We start from the raw sequence: 16359 nt of genomic DNA, 5'->3' as shown, positions 1-16359 counted from the left end.
AGCATTACTACACTTTTTTAGTACTATCGGGGGAATACCATCAGGACCGGCTGAGCAGTCATCATTCAACGCAGATAAAAGATCAAGGACCGTACTCTGTAGCACAGGTATGTGACTACAGCTAGTTTGCGAAAAAGTGTGAAGATTATGAAAATATACTTCATCAACTACTTGAGGGCTATTAGCAAATGACTCATGGAAATTCGTTGCGAAAGCGTTACAGATATCAAAAGTTTTATCTAACGAAAGGTTCTTGTAAGTGAAGTTAACTGGAAAGCCATCTCATTTTTTCTTTGAGTTTACAAAATTCCAAAATTTTTTAGGATTCTCTTTCAAAGAGGTACCCATATCAGTAACATTTCTTTTGCTACGCAGTAAACGCAATTCTTTCGTGTACCAAGGATGGCTAAAGTTCGTATTTCTTGGTTTCCTTATCATTACATTTTTTTCAAAACAATTATTAAGGATCCTATAAAAAGTTGAAACTGCTTCGTCAATGTTAGAAAATGCTAGTGTATCAGCAATTCCAGAAATGGTTAAATCTTCAGACAACTGCTGGAAATTGGCTCTTCTGAAATCAAAATTATATAAGCAATCAAAAGAATTACTGTGATTAGTAAGGTGATTACTTAAGTCAAAAAAAATGTCCAAAGGGGGGTGATATTTGTCAATATTAGTAATTCCTGATCTAGATTCTAGAACAAGAGTACTAATAGCGTCAGAAGAAAAGACTAAATCGAGAATTCGATTTTTTGAGTTTGCTGTAAGTCAGTAAGAAGGACTTTATCGAGAAGAGATAGTTCCATTTGTGAAGAAGAAGGAGAGGCTTCAAGGCAGGATTCGTCTTCGGATGGAATCCAGTCAATGTGTGGTAAATTAAAATTTGGAGGAATGTTAACGTTTAAAATGAAAAAAGTCTTAGTCTGTACCATTATCTTTACACATACCAGTTCAATTGATAATACAAATGGAAAAGATATAGAAGAAGAGAAATATGTATTTTTTACCGCTATGAGAACATCTCCACCTAAATCCTTTGCATTACCAACATGACGATCTTTTTTGTAAACTTCGAACTCTTGACTAAAAAGTTCTGTGTCGGAAAAGCTTGAATTAAGCCACCTTTCTGTCAAAACGAATACGTCGTGTGGAAATGATTGGGAGTTAAGAAAAATGTCAGTAGTCTTGCTACGAAGTCCCCTTACGTTTTGGTAGAAAAGCGCAAGCCTGTTAAGTTTTTTGATTTGTTTTTCAAAGAAAAACCCTGTTTTTGACTTTGAGTAAATTCTTTGACTAAAGCCTCTGCGGGCCATATATTTGGGTTGCAAATAGAATCAAAGTAAGTGGGATTCGTTATTAATTTAAAAGAGGAAACAAAGCGTTTTGGTTTACTGATCTTAGTACACCTGATAGATGAGCTGGAAGGTATGCTCTTGGTAGATACTAAGTGGGAAGTTATATTTTCTGGCATAAAATAAAAGACTACGAGAGTCCGGCAAATGAGCTAAGTGATGGTACGGTTGATTGCTCACTTAACCGTCAATGAAACATAACGCATTTTTTTTCAGTCTCGTGGTAAAATATACAAAGTGATCAAGAATATTTTATCTACAGGTATGAATATTTAATAAGGACTGTTAAATAAAAAACAATGTGATGGTAAATATTAAAATATTATATTGCGGTCCTAGACAAATTTTACTTTAAAATTCATGTTTACTGAAGCTTGCAACAAAAGTTCCGCTAGGTTCCTCTTTCTGTCGTTGATATTTTTATTAAGTTGTTTGTTGACCGTTATTATTGTGAATTTTGAGAACTCAAATCAACTCATTGCGATACTATCTTCTTTTATTGATAATTAGTCGGAATGATCGAAGTCACTCGAAATTGCATATAAGGAAAATGGATCTGATTTCAGTGCTACAAAACGAAAATTTTTATAAATTATCATCATCTAAGTGTGTGGAACGATTAACAAGCTATGTATTGGACAATTATAGAGTTTATGAACAGTAAAAAGACAGTGCTTTACAAATTAAAACTGTTCTGAAAGTGTTTGTATCGAAACTGTTGAGAAAGTGGAGGAACTCGAATTGGAAAATTGAGAGATTCACCCTGGCTTATTCAACCTGGTTAAAAAACGACTTGGTTCTGCCAGCAGTGAAACGTGTTTCAAAATAAGGTGTATGATGATCCAAAGACTTCTGGTATCACACCCTACTCCCCTGAGGAGGCTTTAGCCTTTATCATTGACTCTGCCATGAGTAAAGAAGATTACATTCACATGAAGTGTCCAATAATTAATATATTTATTGTTAACTGTCTAACCTACTAAAGAACACATATAAATTATAATTGTTTAGTGAAATATGCTTTTTTTCTTTTCTTTTTAGTGCAATGTGCTTTTTTTCATTTTCTAAGTTCTTATATTTTCTTTATTAAGTTAACGGTTCTATTTGTTTTAAGTGTACCGTGTGTCAATTAATTATTTTTAATAATGTATCGGTCATTAACCTATTGACGAGTTATCCACGCTCATGTGATCGTATGGATCTGATTGATGGTTTTGCTTCTGCTGGTTATCAGTCGAGGAAACTTGGGCTTGGGGGGCTTGGGGTTTTACTTGAACAACACGTTTATAGTGAGGGTTACTTCTTGGAAAACCACTTGTACTAGCATATGATACATTTTTATCAAATGCTCTTGCAAATTCGTACCTGTGATGATTACCCTCAAGCTCCTGTGCCTTTGCTAATGCAGATGGCAGGTCTTCACAACCGGAAGAAAATAAAATATTGCAAATAGGCTTATTAAGGCCTGAAATAAATACTAGCAATGCATCTGCTCTGTATTTTGATGCTAATGAGTTAATAAGAACATTATTGCCTGAATATTCCATTCAGATTTTATTGGAGGTAGACGTGAGATGTTTTTCTATCTTGTCGTAATACTCAGAGATCTATAAATGTCCTTGCCATAGAATGCTCATTTGGTTTTCGAGTACGTGTAGTGAGCGTTTGTCAGAATATGCATTATCAAGGCGAGCAATTATTGCATCGAAATTAAGAACAGTGTTGAATGACGATAAAATTAAATCGGCAGATCCAACAACTTTGTTCCTAATTATTGCAACGGCTTGATAATACCGCTCTGATCCATTATATGATCGAATAGTGCTATTGCTGTCTTGGCCGCTTGACGCCACGAAATGTATCTCTCACGTTCACCTTTAAAATGTGGTACAGATTTCACTACATCGAGTGATATATGACATACTATTTCGGGTGTCGCGACAGAAATGGGTTGGTAGGGAACAACTGTTTGCGGTAATTGAATAGAATTTAATTTTTCCGAAAGCTCGAAAATTTTTTCGTTTAACCGATCGTTATTATTTTTATTTTCTACCCCTAAATCCGCCATTCTTCTCACCATTGTTTCACAAGCTGCTTCGACAGCCACCCGCACGGCCGATGCTATTGTTTGCGCGATTTCAGACATTTTTCAATAACAATAATTCTAAGCACAGTCACAAAATTAGCAATAAATATTTATGTACATATATGAACTTAATGTATATGGTAATAGATACTCGTAGATAATTTAGAACAAAAGTTGCATAAATATAAAAAATTAACAGTTACACAATTAATAACTTTATCTGCATTTCGTTTTTTTTTCTGTATCTGATGTGGGTTCTTCTCTGGTTTCGTTTGTTTTTCTGTATATGTGGGTTCTTCTCTGGTTAATTTTCTGGGTTCTTCTGTCGGTTCTTCTGTGATCGATGTTTTTATGATTTATAATTTTAATTGCTCTCGAATTTTAAAGTTGGGCGCCAGTAAATAAAAGACCTATAGTCGTTCAGTTCTGTTTTTAAACTGACTTTATTTAATATATTTTTACTTCATTCTATTTTCGCTTGCAAAGCGAATAAAACATTTTGGTTTTGTATTTGCAAGCTTTTCTTAAATTACATTAAAATTATTACAATATGACACTTCGCGTGCAGGAAGTGGACAAAAAGTAAGGTGCGAGAACGTGGGAAAATAAGAGATACAAGTAGAGATAACGAATGTGGGAGAACGTGGAATAATAAGAGGTGCAAGTGGAGATATGGGAATGTGGGAAATATATTATTAACTTATGTATATATAGCAAAACTATGAACTTGAACAAGAACGATTACAAACAGAAGAAATGGGACAAAATCTAAACCGAACTTGTACGAATGCAACTACTAATCACCAAATATAAACGCACTGACGGCATTCGATTTGTACGAAAGAACGCAAAAAGTTGCAAAAAGTTGTAAACCGTGTCGTGGAGCATTTTATTTTTTACCGTCAACTAATTATAATTATACATATGTATGCACATAAATTTCAATAAACAAACAAAATTACAATAATTTACCACAACAAAAAACCACGCATTAATTCACAAGTGGTTCCGAAGCAAAAAAAAACAATAGTGCATCCCCAAATAAAACAACAATAAAGTAATCACGCCACTCAAGAACAACAGAAAAAAACACCAATAACAAAAAATCATAAGCCACTCAGCACAGCACATCACAGTGAGTACCATCCTTTATTTACTCTCCCCTTTTTTCACGTTGCACAGCCTAGTTTATGAATCAATTACGATAGGAATTAGTCGATATGGTGATTGTGTTTCAGCAGATTATTTGAATTGAATTTTCTCGTCACTGCTATGGCATAATCTAGTAGTGAAGGGTATTGATAATTATTCTGTGTTTCAATTCAGTGTATTTTATTGCTCATCTCTATCTGTATTGGTTTAACATCCTGCTGAATTTTGTATTCATGGGCATAGCTTGGTGCCTTTATTCTTTTCCCATCATGGCCTGGCCATATACCTCAAGAATGATGTTGCTTATCAGCTCTTACCACAATATGGTCTTTGCACCAATTCCTTTTTTAATAATGCGTGGTTTAAATTCTCCGTAAATAAGCAAATCATTCACTACTGCTTCCTTTATCGAAGCCCTAATTTAGACTGAGTATCAGCTTCTCGTGAATTTGATGCTTTGTCTGAATGCATCCAAGGAATTGTTTCATCCTATCCTCGCACTGAAATCGTTGTTACGGGTGATTTCAATATACACAATTCTTCATGACTTCAACATTCAGGCCAGGCAACACCCGATGGAGTGTGTGCAGAAATCTTCACTGAATTGAACCACCTAACTCAGCTGATCAACGAGCCCACCCGAATGTCGGACGTTGAAGGTCGAGCAGAAAACACTCTTGACTTGTTTCTTACCTCTGACCCTGATGAGTACACTGTTAGTGTTCTATCCCCTCTATGCACATCTGACCATTGTGTCATATCAGCAAATTTCTCGTGTCAAAACTGTTTAGTTAAAGAAAGAGCTCCTAAGAGAACCGTTTGGCAATACGAGAAAGCCAACTGGTACGGTCTCAATAATTATCTTTAACTGGTCACTATGCTTCCTCGATAGTGACGTTGACGAAAGCGCTGATATGACCACAAGTTTAATTGTCCTGGTAATGAGAACAGGGTTAAGGTGGTTTGATGCGAGCTGTTAAGAGGTTATAAGGGCCAAAGAGGTTAGTTTCCGTTGCTATAAAGCCAACCGTATTGAGGAAAGCCGGAAAAATTTAAAACAAGCCAGGAAGGCCTGCAACGCCCATATTCGATAGACCAAATTTTTACATGACCAAAAATTATGGCAAAAAATACTGCAATGTCCCAAAGGCAGGACAAATTTTTGGTCATTTGTAATTAACATAAGGAATTTTTCCTCTTCATCGGTTTCTACGTTTGTTGTCAATGACACTCCTTTTGTAAGCTTTTTAGAGAAAGCTAATCTCTTTGCTAGGCAGTTCGCCGCCAATTATACGCTACTAGTGAGTATTATGACTCCGCCTGTACTTGAACGAGTAAGTGATTCTATGGGACCAATCCTTCTTCGCACTCGTACTGTGGCAAGAGTCCTTAAAGATCTAAACACACATAAATCCGCTGGTCCGGTTGGTATCCCCGCTATTGTTCTGAAGAGGTGTTCTTCAACGCTGACAAAACCGTTGCGTAAGATTTATTATCTGTCCTTTTTTTCGCCAAAAAAGGCGAATATTCTTTAACCGAATGAACTTACGTCCCTTCTTTCCAAGTTTATGGAAACGCTGATTAATTATAAGCTCAAGAAATATCTTGAAGATCGAAAGCTTCTTAATGACCGTCAGTACGGCTTTCGAAGCAATATGTGCACTGGTGATCTCGTGGTTCATCTCACCGAACAGATGAGCAAATCTTAACATCGCTTTGGAGAACGTAAGATTATTGCACTATATATTTTAAAAGCATTTAATATGGTTGGTCATCAGGCTATCTTATCGAAAATGCTAGCTTTCCGTTTTCATGAATCCCTGCTTCATTGGATTAGTACTTAATTTTCGTATCGTTCAATACAAGTAGTATTGGATGGATTAAAGTCTTACTTACTTACTTAAGGTGGCGCTACAGTCCTGTGTGAACTAGGGCCTAACCCAACAAACTTCTGCATATTGCTCGGTCCCTAGCTAGATATCTCCAGTTTCGCGCTCCAAGTTGGGTGAGGTCACCTTCCACTTGAGCGCGCCACCTGCTTCGCGGTCTTCCTCTACTGCGGTGTCCTGTGGGTGTGTATTCGAAGACTTTCCGAGCCGGAGCATTGGTTTCCATGACCCAGCCATCTTAGTCGTTGGACTTTTACCCTTCTGTCTAAGTCTACCGCGCTGTACAGCCCGTACAGCTCTTCGTTCTATCTTCTCCTCCACTCCCCTTCGATGCATACGGGGCCGTAGATCACATGTAGAACTTTTCTCTCGAAGCGACCCAAGGTGCTTTCATCCGCTTTTGTCATAGTCCATGCTTCTGCACCGTATAGCAGGACGGGGATGATAAAGGTCTTATACAGCGACACTTTGGGCCCTCGAGAGAGGACTTTACCACTCAATTGCTTTCTTAGTCCAGAGAAACCGCGGTTAGCAAGAGTTATTCTGCTTTTAATCTCAGCGCTGGTGTTGTTTTCTGCGTTTACAGCGGAGCCTAGGTAGACGAAGTCCTTGACTACCTCAAAGTTACGTCTGTCGATGGTGACGTTTTGACTAAGACGTCGGTGATGTATGTCCTTTCTTGACGACAGCATGTACTTTGTTTTGCCATCATTAACCGTTAAACCCATTTTTGCCGCCTCTGCTTCAATACTCAAAAAAGCCCCATAGACATCACGTTGAGTTCTTCCGATTATGTCAATGTCATCAGCACATGCCAGTAATTGGACCGACTTTTGAAAGATAGTGCCTCAAGTGTTGACGTGTGAGCTCTGCACTATTCTTTCAAGCACGATGTTAAAAAAATCACATGACAGCGCATCACCTTGTCTAAAACCTTTTTTGACATCGAAAGGTTCTGTTAAGTTGTTTCCCACCTCTATGAAGCAGCGTGAATTCTCTATGGTCATCCTGCACAAACGGACGTGGATGGTGGGTGTCGATTTTGTGTTCTTGGGTTTTTTCCACGATCTGACATTATGTGAATATCTAATCAACTGTGGATTTTCCTGGTCTAAAACCACACTGATAAGGACTTATCAGGTTGTTGACGATGGGCATTAGACGTTTACATATTACGGCAGAGAAGATTTTATAGGCGATGTTAAGGAGACTGATTCCTCTATAGTTGGTGCAGTTTAGAGGGTCTCCTTTTTTCAGGATCGGGCAAACAATACTGAGGTTCCATTCATCGGGCATGCTTTCTTCCGACCAAAAGATAAGTTGGTGCATGCTCCTAACCAACTTATCTCCAGCTGCTTTAAAGAACTCGGCATTCAAGTCATCCGCTCCAGTGGCTTTATTAGACTTCAACTTAGATATGGAAATCTTTATTTCGTCTAAGTCGGGAGGACAGGATTGTTGGCTTTCGTCGTCTATATTAAATGGATCATCCTGCCTGACAGCTGAATTCAGTTCGTCGTCGCCGTTACACAGTCTGCAGAAGTGGTACTTCCATATCAGCATTCACTGCGGTTCCACTATGATGTTTCCACTTTCGTCTTTGCAGCCTTCGGTTCTAGGTTTATGTACCTGTGAATTTCGTTTCACCTGTTCATAAAACTTTCGATTTTTATTCCTGCTTTTAAACCTCTCAACATCTTCGAACGCACCTTCTTATGCCCTCTCTTTTTCCTTCTGAGTAGTCGACGTTCCTCTCGCCTCTTTTGCTCATAGAGCTCATAAGCAGCTCTTGTCCTTTTATGCAGCGCCACTTTGCGTGCCTGTTGTTTGGCTGTATTTGCCTGCCGACATTCCTCATCAAACCAGGGGTTCCTTGTTGGTGGCTGTTTGAAACCCAGCCCATCAGAGGCGGCTTCTCTGAATGCATATTGGCAATGTTGCCACTGGTTTTCGATACATTGTGTTGACGGCAGAAAACTTCGAGAAAGGTTACTTGTAACTCGGTCGGAAAAGGATTTGGCGATCTCTGGCAATTGTAGCCGTTTGACGTTGTACCTTTTTCCAGCACCTCCCTGTTTTGCTTTGGGTCTGGAAATCCGAAGTGCTACCTTGGCTACAACGAGGTAATGGTCGCGTGTCTGGCTTCGATCGCAATATGGTCAATCTGATTGACGGTAGATTGATCTGGAGAAGTCCAAGTACCTTTGTGGATGTTGAGGTGTGCAAAACGCGTACTAGCTACCATCACGTTTCGCCCCGCAGCAAAATCTATGAGCCTTAATATGTTGTCGGAAGGGTTGTCGTGCAGGCTGTTCTTCCCGATTATTCCACCAAAGATGTCTTCCCTTCCTAGCTTGGCATTAAAATCGCTCAGGACTATTTTAATATCGTAGCTAGGGCACTGCTCATATGTTTTGTCCAGAAGTTTGAAGAACATATCTTTGGTGTTGTCATCTTTCGGAGTGCGCGCATATCAGGCTAATGTTGCCGAATTTAGCGTTGATGCGCTCATTGTTGCACCTATAGCTCAAGACTTCTTGTCTATGTCTGGCTCCAAGGAGGAAGCCGCATCCAAATAAGCGCTGTTGGTTTTCGTGGTAGCAGTCACGATGGTAAATATCGCAGTTTTTCATCCTCTTTTTGCCCGGCTCATCCCATCGTATTTCCTGGATGGCGGTGATATCTGCTATATAGCGGTCTAGGGCCTCCGCTAATTCTTCGGCCGCACTTGGTCTGTTAAGGGAACTAACATTCCACGTGCATATCCGAAGTTCGTTGTCCTTTATTCGTTTGCGTTGGTTGTCAACAGTAAATCCGTCCGTATCTGGAGGGCCAGATCCTAAGTATAGCTCCAAGGATTGGGAGCCGGATAAACCCGCTCCTTAACGGCCTGGGCTCCGAATAAGTCGAAGAAGCCCTATAAGGTGTTCACTAAGGAGTTCAACTTTACTGGAACTGTAGACGCCACCGTTGATTCCATCTCAGGAATTCCTCCACTGCCGTCTGGATAAGGAGAGGTGCCTTAGTGGGAACACCACTCCCCACCCCTCTAGTTTGCTGCCCCCAACATATTTCCTGTGGGGTTGGAACCCAATCTCCAGTTGAGGTACTAGGCACCCGATGTTCACCACAAGGAGGTTAGAGTAGAGTTGATAGACAGAGGTTGGTTTTGAGAAAAACCTGTGGACGCTTGTGTCCTCTTGAATGCATTTGAACATCCAACATCCATTCAAGTTTTTAAACCATAAAATAAATGCTGGTGTGTCCCAGGGCTCTGTTCTATCTCCGATACTAATTCTCGTTTTTATTAATGATCTCATGTCTGCAACATCTAATCCAATACATTGTTTCGCTGACGATAGAACTCTTAGTTTTTCATATTCGTTTTCAGACTCATATCTCTCTTCTTCGGATATGGAACAGCAACTACAAAATATGATTAGCTCATTAAATTCCGACCCAAACAGCTTTGTTGGAATTTAATGCTTCAAAAACGCAATGCTGTCCTTTATCGTTAAAGCAAGATATACCCCCATTGCCATTATCCATTTATGGTACTTGCATCAATGAGACTGAACACCTCAATATTCTCTGTATTTGTGTCACCAACCACCTCTTGTGGAATGATCACATACGCGATGTCGCCAAAAATGCTGCAACGTGTTTGGGTTTCCTTAGGCTATGCAAGAACTATTTCACCCCTTCTGATCTGGCTGTTATCTATTTACAAGACTTATAGACGTCCAAAGCTTGAGTATAACTCCCATCGCTGGGCTGGTGCTTCTGCAACTTACTTAAGACTCTTGGATAGTATTGAACGTAGAACATTTAAATTGATAATTGATAATATCGTCATAAGTTCATTTACTTCGCTTGAACATCGGCTTATGCTCTAGTGAAATAGCCAGGTGCATTCCTCCCCTTAAACAGTTAAACGGTAATACTCGTGCTTCTAGGAATGCTCATCAGTATAACCTCAAGTCCAGCTTCGGCGATACTGTCAAGTACAGATATCGTTCTTTAGCCGTATTACGCAATATTTAATGCCTTACACAACTCTGTCTTTCCTAGTCATTGCAATATTCAAGAATTCAAAAATAATGTGCATCGACATCTCCTTTTAAAAACTCTCTCCTCTTCCTAGTGCTCACACTGTGACTCTGCATAATAAGGGTAGTAATATTCCCTTGAGTGTGTGCTTATTATATATAAATATAAAGGGTAGTAATATTCCCTTGAGTGTGTGCTTATTATATATATAAAAAAAAAAAAACAATGAGTGTTCTTGCAGATGGTTTGTCAGAAATGTACAAGCTGTTTGAAAAGAACATGAAAGAGGTGAATTCGAAATTATTTAGTTTAGAAAAGTCCTTGACAGTTCAGAAAGACACTATGAAGGTATAAGACTCAGAACAAAACACCATGAGTACTAAAAGTAACAAAAGACTGTCAATCCATTCGATGAATGATCAATCGACATTGCATCCGTCTGATAGAAGCTCTTCATTTAGAGATACCAATCGAAGTGAGTTAAATTTGACGGTTCGTCAAAGAGTATGTTGGTTTTAATTTTAATTTTCTTCATTGAATCAAACTTCTTTTTTCTTCTTTGAATTTTCTTCTGATTACTAAAAAGTTTCCTTTTTTTGGCGGCAGCCCAGCTTTCCGCCAATGAGTTCGTGCCGCCGAAAATCTAACTGGTATATAAAAAAAATAACTATATTTAACTTCCTATACTACGAAAATTCACTGGACTCACCACCTTTCTTTTGTTCTTCACTTCCCTTCTTTTTTTTCTCCCAGAGTTATTGGCTGAACCACAAATTAAACTATATTTCCACTATAGACAATCAACAATTAACACTTTCTTTACTATAAGGAATTAATTCAAGAAACATTTTTTTTTATTATTCAAAACCATTTAAATTTAGGAAAAAAATGTTGCTTAAATTTTTTTTATAATATTTGAATTTGAATTCGATTAATGACTGTCTTTACACGCCTCTGTGTGGTAGTCGGCTAAATGAGGGTATGCTAAAATAACAACCCACACCGGCAAAAGTATATCCAGACGACGACGATCTCTAAAAGGAATATCATCCGATCGCATACCCACCTTCACCTAGTGTATTCCTCCACTCACATCATCAAACCCAAATAGTGGGAGGCCATGCAGTAGGTCAAAAATTGGGGAGACCTATAACACAGAACCACATGAGACCAGAACACTACAAATATCACATTACATAGTTAAGAAATAATAACCAAAACATATAATCCATAACAAACAATAACATGCAAAAAATGGTCGTTCACGAAGTTTGAATACGAACATAAGACAAAACTAGTATCATAAGATTTCAGGTCACACGCAACTTAACTAATCTAACACGCAACCCAACTCGCCCTTGAAACACACCTATTATTTTGCATCCGTGTGGAGATTGGAGAACTGTCAGTCACCGACACCATTCTGACACACAACGCAGCTAACGTTAAACCGAAGCCTGTGCCAAAGACCTGTACATGGAACAATTTCATCAGGTGACCAAATCTGCTTCGTTGCTGACCGGATGCATTTCACGCGCGCATTGAACAACACGCGCAACTCCAATAATGCTGACGCATCTGGGAACCAGGGTTAAGGTTGTTTTATGAATTAGGTTTAGATATGGCTTTGATTCAGTTAGTTCAGTTAGTATTAATTTGGACTTGACAGAGAATAGTCAATTAAAATATAGATCATTAAAACTTAAAAGCTTAACTTGTGCTTTCCTCTGGTAAGTTTATATTTTCTTTTCCCTTTTTTTTATTCTTGTTTTTTATTTCATATTTTGTTTATTTTCATTTCTTTTTTTTTTCAGAAATTACAACCCTAAGGACCTGAGGATGTCCAGGCGTCCGCAACAGTCGATCGTTCATTATTTCGTTTTTAGGGCCTTTTTTGTGTGTATTATGAAGGAGCTCTTCCAGATAAAAGAAAACAGCGAGTTACTTAAGGACGTGTTGAAAAGAACACATAACGGGTGTGCTAAATACGCAGCACATTTCTTTAAAATGGATGATGATACACTGTCGGGACCAGGACTAAAACATTCGTCAAGTTGTAGGATACTATTAAGGACAGTATCTTCACTAATAACGAAATTGATAGAATTGAAGTGGGGAAAATTTATAACAGTGGTAGATATGTTGGGAAAACTAATAGTATTATAATCTACAAAAGCATCTTTGAAGAAGTTTGCAAACATGTTCGCAATTATTCTCGGCTCATTACTATTTGATGTCGAATAAATCATTAAGTTAGTTCAGTTACGATTATCTATCTTCTATCTAACTATCAGGATTAGTTTTAATGTTTAATTCAATTTTCTGAATGTAGTCATCATACATATAGGATGTTAGAGTAGTCAGTGAAAAGTTGTTTTGTTATAATGAATGTCCTGTAATCATCATCAGTTATTGTTTCATTGTACTTTATCCAAACTTTATTTCTTTTGTTTTTTAAATCTTGTAAACTTAAAGAAAAAATCAGACAGCTTTCCAGTTAACTTCACTTACAAGAACCTTTCGTTAGATAAAACTGTTGATATCTCCAACGCTTTTGCAACAAATTTCCGTGAGTCATTTGTTAAGAAGTTGATGAAGTATATTTAACCTTCACTCTTTTTCGCAAACTAGCTGTAGTCAAATCCCTGTGCTACAGAGTACGGTCCTTGATTTTTTATCCGCGTTGAATGATGACTCTTCAGCCGGTTCCGGTGGTATTCCCCCGATAAAAAGTGCCGTAATGCCTTAGTTGAACCTCTAACGTTCTTATTCAATCTTTTTCTTAAAACAGGCAAATTTTTCAGTACATGGAAGAAGTCATTTCTAACACCAATTTTCAAGAAAGGTAGCAAGGTGGATATAGCAAACTACAGGCCCATTGCAAAGCTTTCTTCCATTCCTAATATTGTTTTTTTTTTTCTTTAAGAAAACGAAACAACTTTTTTAAGAAATCTCTTTGTTAATATAAACTTTTCTTTTATTTTTATTTTTGTCTAGAGCACTAAAAAATTCAGTGTAGCTTTCTCTCTTCCTATCCGTCTTCTCTCGTTGAGCTGCAAATATGATTTTGTTTAAGCACGTTAATTAGTGGATGCGTCCAGCGAAAAATCCTGTGTTTCTCTGCAAATTTCACAGCTGGTCTCTCCATGACACAGTAAAGAGTCTTCACGATACCGCTGCGATGATCCTTCTTTCGGGTTAGTTATTTCTTGCCAAGTCCTTATCGACGACTATCACAATATCATCTACTTGCAATGGTAACACTGGTAAAAAACCATTTGGAGTGGAGTGTGAGTTCGGGCAAGTATCTTTCAACAAAAATCTTCCAGAATTGGTTATTAAAACGTTCTTTCTGTTTATAATTGGTCCTTAGAATCTTTGGCTCATGTTCCGGATTCCCTATAGGTTTGTTGTCACCCGAAAGCAGTCCAAAAAATGATTGGGTGTCAATACGTCGTCTTGTTCGTTGTCCAGAGGCACATACGTCAGTGGTCTGGAATTAATTATGTTCTCTACCGATATTGAACAGCTTCTTAGCAGTTGCTCTGAAGGAGTACTCTCTGGTAATGAGGCATATAACGTTTTCTTGAAGCACCTCACCATCCTTTCGCAGGCTCCACACATGTGTGGTGATGCAGGCGGGTTAAAGTTCCATCTTAATTTCGTTTTGACGAATCGCCTAGCCAACACTTCGGGGTCAACTGCCTTTAGTTCTTCTCTCAGCTCCAATGAAGTTTGTTCCTCTGTCACCGAATATTTGAGCAAGGAAGCCACGTCTGCATATAAAAACGGTGAAACACAATATAAATGTATCTGAATCCATTTTGCTTGCAATTTCAATGTGCACGGCACGAGTGGTCATGCACGTAAAGAGTAAGCCCCATCTCTTCTCAGTACGTCTTCAAATTTTCACCATCATTGGTCTAAAATAATCTACTCCCACGTAAGTAAAAGGAGCGGTATAAGCATATAAGCCTAGCAGCAGGAAGCGGTGCCATTTGTGTAGGAATTGGTTTTGCTTTTCGCATTTTGCACAATTGGCATTCACTTATTCTTAATTTTACCTCATATCGAAGTTAAGGTATTCTATATTATATATATATTTATATATAATATATATTATATTGTTTCCGATTGCGATAAGTTCATGTTGTCTACTTCGAGATGTTGATAGAAGCTTTGTGGCGTTTTATTTTTCTTTTGAACTGGCGGAGTTGTCACGCTTTCTTTCGGAATCCAAGTAGACGTCGTAGTCATGCTGCATTCATCGGTTGCGATTTCGTATACCCATTCAGATAATGTATGCAAACTGTCTGGATCACTTGAATAACGCTTACTCTGTGCCCAGTTAACTAACCTTGTTGGAGGTTATCTGTCTTGCAACTCTTTAATAAGCATGGGGTTACTAATATAATCCTCCATCCCAGCTTGAGATAAAGTAGAGCAAATATTCTTGACACCCATGGCAAAGGCGACGAAACTTTCCAATTTCTCAATCTTAGGAGCGGACATTTTACGCAAACGCTGTATCTGCTGATCCAAGACCAACTCAGGTCTACCAAATAACATTTGCAATGTGTCTATGATGTCTTCCACGCAACCTGGGATTCTGATTTGATCCTCCACCATTGTACGTGCCGTTCCCTGGATACTATGCTAGAGTCGTATCAGATTTTCATAATTCTAAAATCCACAGGCTATTGTAGTTTGCTTATAGCTGTTTATAAAAATTGGCCATTCACTTGGATTGCCTGTGAACACTAGAAGGTTCTTGGGCAACGCTTGCCTAGCTGCTAATTGCCGTGACGAAATCTCACCTTCATGCAATTCTTGAAATGGCATTGTTCGTTTACGTGGAACCTGATGAGTAATCAAATAAGTACTGACAATTTGTGTCGGTCGTTGCACCTCATCAGTCTCACTCTGCTTTTTTGTTCTTTATGAATTTCTGTATTGGCCTTGCTATGCACAGAACTACGTTCCTTTAAAGAGCAGTTGCTGAGTTGTTCCATTAGCTCTTGTTGTTTTTGCAGGATAACTTGTTATCTTTTCAGGATGTCTTGCTCATCTTGCATTAGCTTCAGTTGTTCACGCATAGTACGTAGAGATGAAGTCGACAAAGAATCGCTTCGCTGAAGACTCGTTGATTTCACCGGTGGTACATTAGTTTTAGTTTTAGTTTTAGTTTTATTTCATCAATCAGATTACAATCTTTATAGACTAGATACTAAATAATACAATTGTTGGGGGCTGTATGCTTATATAAATAAATAAATTAAATAAATATTACAATAAGTTATACATTATTATTCGTAATTTTACAATTAATAAATATAAGTTTATGAAAAAAAAGATCAATTCTTTAAATTTATTAGGAAATTACAGTTTAATATTATTTAACAAATATTTTTTAAATAAATCTCTCGAAACATCAATATTAAAATCAATCCTATTGCAAATTAAATTCACTTCTCTAGTGCAACGCGCGATTGGTTCATTACATTAATTATTATAATAAGGGTTCCAAACAATGCTACAATATTCAAGAACTGATCTTACTAGAGAATTGTAAAGGGATTTTAAAGTATATGAATCTGAGAATTCTTTTGTGTTTCTTTTAAGAAAACCAAGCATTTGATTTGCTTTGTTTATAATAAAATCATAATGCGGTAAAAAAGAAAGGTTTGTATCTAGAATTACCCCTAGATCTTTCTTCCTAGTTACACGTTCTAAATTTGTGTAGTTGATATTATAGTCAAACACTATAGGATTAGAATTTCGGAAACACGACAAAACTTGACACTTGGAAACATTTAAGAGAAGGTGATTT

At 37.8% G+C, this 16359-nt stretch overlaps 1 long non-coding RNA gene and 1 pseudogene across 1 annotated transcript; both read left to right on the top strand.

Annotated features, from left to right (window-relative positions):
• The window catches only part of LOC129945085 (tyrosine--tRNA ligase, mitochondrial-like), a 79583-nt pseudogene that overhangs the window by 55882 nt on the left and 7342 nt on the right, over positions 1-16359 (top strand).
• Positions 11667-15835, top strand: LOC129947990 (uncharacterized). The gene is made up of 2 exons (XR_008781809.1): positions 11667-12259; positions 12344-15835. It is a non-coding gene; the product is annotated as an uncharacterized LOC129947990 (long non-coding RNA).

Source organism: Eupeodes corollae, chromosome 2 (assembly GCF_945859685.1).
Source record: "Eupeodes corollae chromosome 2, idEupCoro1.1, whole genome shotgun sequence".
NCBI lineage: Eukaryota > Metazoa > Arthropoda > Insecta > Diptera > Syrphidae > Eupeodes > Eupeodes corollae.
This window is presented reverse-complemented; position numbering and strand designations above follow the sequence as displayed.